The sequence below is a fragment of the Ictalurus punctatus genome, chromosome 9, assembly GCF_001660625.3.
Source record: "Ictalurus punctatus breed USDA103 chromosome 9, Coco_2.0, whole genome shotgun sequence".
NCBI classification, from domain to species: domain Eukaryota; kingdom Metazoa; phylum Chordata; class Actinopteri; order Siluriformes; family Ictaluridae; genus Ictalurus; species Ictalurus punctatus.
Genome location: NC_030424.2, coordinates 13,359,826 through 13,365,509, shown reverse-complemented (window position 1 = coordinate 13,365,509; position 5,684 = coordinate 13,359,826). Strand labels below are relative to the sequence as shown.

Sequence of the window (5,684 nt, the reverse complement as noted above, 5' to 3'; positions counted from 1 at the left end):
AGCTTCATTAATAGGCACTGTTTCAAAGAGGATCAAATGCTTGTCCAAATATGTAAAAAAAAAAAAAAGCCAACAATTTCCATGGGGTGTACTTATTTTTTCACATGACTGTATGTATGCTACTGTGAATTGATATTTGCGGAATACAACCATGCTATAATGATTTGATAAGCTAACTAAAAATAAATAGTTAGATAGATAAATAAAGAAATATTTATTTACAAGTCTTGCCCAGAATAATGTTCCTTAGAAATGTAGTCATATTCATCACTTTACGAGAGCATCTGCTTTCTTCTCCAAATTTTGCTCCACAAACTCGATAATGGATTTGCCTTATTATTTTTGGACAGGAATGACATCCTTGGAAATTTTTCAAATGATCTCATGAGTCTGCTTTATTCATACACTACTATGGAAATGTCCGGACACAGTAATGGGTGGTGGGGGTTGAGTCTTTACATTACACAGCATTTCTAGTCTAGCTGCGAGAGAAAAATATTACCCCTTTCCTCCTTCCATCTTTTTGTATATGATGATTTCCTCAGCATCTTTCAGCTGCACCTGAGCATTTCTTAAGTAGCAACAAGATGAGAAAAGGACAGGAAATCTCATTACTATAGAACTTCTTGTTGTATTCATCCATGATACATCATTATCCAACCACTAAGAGGACAAATGATTCTTTCTTAAGTTTGTACTTACTTTCAAAGGAATGGTAATGCACCTAGTTTTATATATATTAAAAAACAAACAAACAAACAAACAAACAAAAAACTAACTCATAACATGCATGAAATTAAAATGATTTTGGCTGTGAGGGTTTTCCCCCTCTAATCAATATGTAAAAGGGTCAGATTTTCCACCTGACAAAGAACATTTCATATACCATCAGGTGCTGTTTATGTAGTGCAAGAACAACTGACAAATGCTTTAATACACTGTGCAGCAGTCCTAATAATAAAAATGATTATTAATAATAATAATAATAATAATAATTATTATTATTATTAATAATAATAATAATAATAATAATAATAATAATAATAATAATATTATTATTATTATTAAAAACAACAACAACAGCAACAATAATAATAATAATAATAATAATAATAATAATAATAATAATAATAATAATAATAATAATACAAAAACAATAAATACATTGTGCAAGTGTAATTATTTAGTCTCATTATCTGCTCTCACCCAGAAGAAGACTAGTTCTCTTTTTCAGTCTGGTTCCTTTCAAAGTTTCTGCCTCATGACATCTCAGGGAGTTTTTCCATGCCACTGTTACCTCTTGCTTGCTCATTAGGGATCTAAATATAAATCCATAGGTGGATTTATGTAAAGCTGCTTTGTGACAATGTCTATTGTTTAAAGTGCTGTATAAATCAATTGAATTGAACTGGACTATTGATACCATATACCATAAACCCATTTCATTTGGAAGTTCTGTTTGTGCAGTATTTCTGCCAAAGACAATTCAAGGCTTCAGGCAATAATATTCAAGCGGTAAATGTTAAATTGTGTCATTATATGGTTGATAAGGGATGTTCCACTTTTGAGCCCTTTTAATATCATTTGCTTCACACCATCTCCATCAACTCGCCATATCAATTAATCACATATAATGCTATTGAATATTCCGAAATACCCTGACAGTGAAAGAGTATATATGCAGAAGATATAAAAGTACCTGGAGCAATAATTAACTCAGTAATAATTTGTGCCCAATATCAATTTCAGCCCGATTCCCTAATGTTCCATTAAATTGAAAGCGAATAATTGAATCAATTTTACACCTCTGCACTGAAAGGAGGTTAGCCTGACGGTGTATAATATGGCAGGACAATACCTCCTCATGATCTATAGTTTAGCAATAGTGGCTGCCGGAATGAGGAACTCACATAAGCAATTAATAAATCTGAGAAGATATATTACTGGACTATGAACACTGCGTAAGCAACATTTAAAGGCATATACCCACAAATGCACAGTTCTACCACATGCATGGTCCAGCAGTTTCTTTCACAATGCATTGAGAAGGGTAGGGCATATAGAGGTGAACCACTCAGAGGGGACAGAATTGGGCTCATTCACGAGGCATGACTAGGTATTTATATGGGCTCATCCCACAGGCAAGAATTTACAAATAGAATTAAAATGGAATGCCTCAGCTTTAATTTTCTGATGCAGTGACCCGTTCCACTGTGGTGTAATGGGGGGTCCCACTGTGACAATTAGAATGAATCACTCCTGAGCAAATTTGCCATATGGATTCATGCCTCATCAGGAAATGAATTGACTTAAATGATTTCTCTGATGGAACCTAAGGACACTTGCTCTCCTGGCCTGCTATTTTCAACCATTCCCCTACAAACGTGTTCAGGGTGATAACATTGTAATACAGCTCTGTGTATATATTTTTCTGACTACATTTCTGGTTGTGTAAAGTCCTCATCAGAACTTTGAGTTCACATTATGGACAAACAGCAGGGCAGCAGAGAGACTAATCACGTATTTTAAGCTACATTTACAGCGCATTAACTCATGCTGTCACCACTGTGCTGTCATGTTTGTTCAACCTAGCTTTATTTAAATTAATATACATTTGCAAGCTCATACCTAAATCGATGTTTCTTTTGCAATATTCCTCACATGAAGAGACGACCATGTATATAACTCTTTGGGTCATATATTTGCTGTATTAAACTTTTTGAATCTGGATTTATGAGCTAAATGGCTCATAAATATTTCAAATTAAGGTGCAGTCCATGGCATAATCTGAAACCAAGCCCTTTGGCAATTTTTTGCACAATATGCGAGGGACATCATTTAATCTAGAATAGGATATCATCTTCATCTGAGCAGACAAATATCAATATTTAAATGATGCAACATTAGAATATTGTTTGTCCCATTATGGAGCTCCACTAAATGAATCAAGGTCCATTGGTGGTATTTAGAGTCTGAAGTGAGAACCACTTATTGGTCTTAGTTCTGTCATGTACATGAGCTGAAGTACTGTATTTACCACAAATCATTTAGCTCTGTACATCAGAGAGGAGCCAGAGACGATGGCATGTAAACATAGAAGGTTTTTTGTGTTTTTTTGTTCTTTCTAAATAATGTTTTCAGAGTCAAAAGCAGGGGCCAAAGCACAGACAGAGATGGCCAGTGCTGGTAGAGTCACAGAGAGTTCAGAGGTGTAAGCAAGTGCAGAACTTCTTTATTACAGGGAACAGGCTCAAGGAAATGGACTTAAGGAACAAACATAAGCAGTAGACACGCAAGGAACCAGGATTATCAGAACTAAATAAACATTTAAAAAATGCTAAATGATCAAAAACATATTGCAAATAACACAAGCACAACAAACAGAGCCAGCCCCAGCTTTTATGGGGCCCTAAGCAGAATTTGATTTGGGGACTCCTCAATTCCGCCAATATGACTGACTATTGTTAATGCCTGATTATTCACACTATAAATATAACACACCCATTATCAATTTTATTAATTGTATCTGTTTTGCTTACATCATACCAATGTCTGCCTGGCATGTTTTTACCCTTCCACGGTTTTAAATTGTAACAGTAGAAAACCCACAAGAGGGGTCAGGTGTTAATTTGCACTTTAATATTCTATAATATTCAAATATTTAATATTACAGTACTAAATACAAAGGCTGCTGTGCTATTAACTTACCTGCCACATCTGCTGAGGTTGAAACAGTGCTTCTTGCCTGCACAGGATGGACCTGATAAAAGATTATAATATAATAAAATATATAATAATAATAATAATAATAATAATAATAATAATAATAATAATAATAATAATAATAATAGAAATAATTAAAAAAGCTAGCCGTGTTAGATGTCTTATTAGAAGGTACTGTTTTGCAACTGTCTGTCAAAAACAAACAAAAAAGGTCTCAAAAAAGGCATGGTTTATCCATAAAAATATCTGGGATTGTTGAAAACTCGCTGTATAATCATCATCACCTGTAGCACTGGCACTTGGGGCATATGGCGTTGGTTGTGCCCCACCTCCAAAATATTTCAACAGTGATCCTAGGGACTTAAGGGAAGTTTCATTAGAGTACACAGTTGACGGAACAGAATCTTATTTTAACAACATAAATTATTATACACAGAAGCAAGCCATATGTACACCTAAAACAACATATCTTAATCTATAACTAGCTAACTGAGGCATAATAATATTGGAATATAATAGCAAAGAACCCAAAAGGGTAGGCTAATGTAAATAATAAGCCGTTATTAGTACCAGTTTATGGAACAGAAGCTTATTTTTATTACAAAAATATATACCCGGGAAGAAGTTATTTTTACACAGAATACAAAAACTTTCATCTAAAACTAGCTAAGTAATATTTTGTATTATAATATATTAAGATGTTAAGGGTATTTACGGATGTTTGATCAAATGTGAACTTTCCTAAAACAAAAAGATATGCTACCTAGGCAATGTTAACATATAGCCAGCCAGCTAAAGTTAGCTTGCAATATAGCCTAGCTACTTAAAAATAATTAAATAAATTAATTTATATAAAAAAAGTTACTTAACATACTGCTATCTTGCTGTTTTTTTCTCTTCCTCTATTTTCTTCTTTTTCCTTTTGTCTGCACCAGAGGGATATGTACTTTTTTGTGACTTGTGACATGTTTTGTTGCTGTTTTGCTGGGGTGGAAACCTTGTATCGCCATATATTTGTCATATAAGTAAATGCTATTGGTCACCCGTTATGTCTGTCTCTAGGTTTTATAAATATTTAACCAATGAGAAGTATTAACAGAGCTTGTGACTAGCAACTCTATTGGATCCTCAAACTATTAATAAACCTCATAGCTCCACCCCTCCTACATCTTGAATACTAATCTTAAGGGTAAATATAGAACTGATTGTTTGAGTAATACAGCGTTTTCATTACTCAAGAGAAATACTATGTCTATAAAGGCTACATTGCAACATATTGCGTTTGATATAATTGATCAAAAATAAAATAATAATCAAGCTGTCATTTCATGTGCTCTTGGGGGCCCCCTGGTGGCCATGGGGGGCCCTAAGCAGTCGCTTAGTTTGCATATGCCTTTGGCCGAGTCTGTCAACAAACATAAGAAAACCAGAACCTCAAACATAACCTTACATGAGTCAATGCCCTAGCAACTAAGGAAGAATCACAGGGAACTTAAATAGAGCCCTAACTAATCAGGGAAATAAGAAACACATGAGTAAGGTTACACAGAAATGGAGGGAGACAACAGAGGAAGAAGTTCTACATGGGGAACAGGGGTACCCTCTAGTGATCCAAGGTGGAATTGCTCCTTGGGCCCATGACAGGTAGAGCCCTCATCAAGGACTTCATCATAATCAAAATTGTAGTAAGTTTGTCAAGATTCTTGAGACAACCAACAGATGATTTCATTATAAACCTGCTCTACAGTGTACCTACTGTAAAATAATTGATCCAATTTTAAAGGCAAATTGTCATCACAATGTCAATTTGATTTATTTGATCTAAAATGGATCACACGGTTTTGCACAAACTTGTGGAGTCCGTGCCAGCTCAAGCGCACAAAGGGGACATACCAAATACTTTTCACTCAAGTTGTTGTCAATAATATAATTTGTAATGAAAATTGTTGTTTTAAATGCAA

General features: G+C 34.4%; 1 long non-coding RNA gene across 1 annotated transcript; it reads right to left on the bottom strand.

Moving 5' to 3' along the window:
- Window positions 1–1,189: 1,189 nt before the first annotated feature.
- LOC128633544 (uncharacterized) lies at window positions 1,190–4,145 on the bottom strand. Its single transcript, XR_008396945.1, has 3 exons — window positions 4,008–4,145; window positions 3,709–3,760; window positions 1,190–1,319 (listed from the first exon to the last, which is right to left on the bottom strand). It is a non-coding gene; the product is annotated as an uncharacterized LOC128633544 (long non-coding RNA).
- Window positions 4,146–5,684: the final 1,539 nt, after the last annotated feature.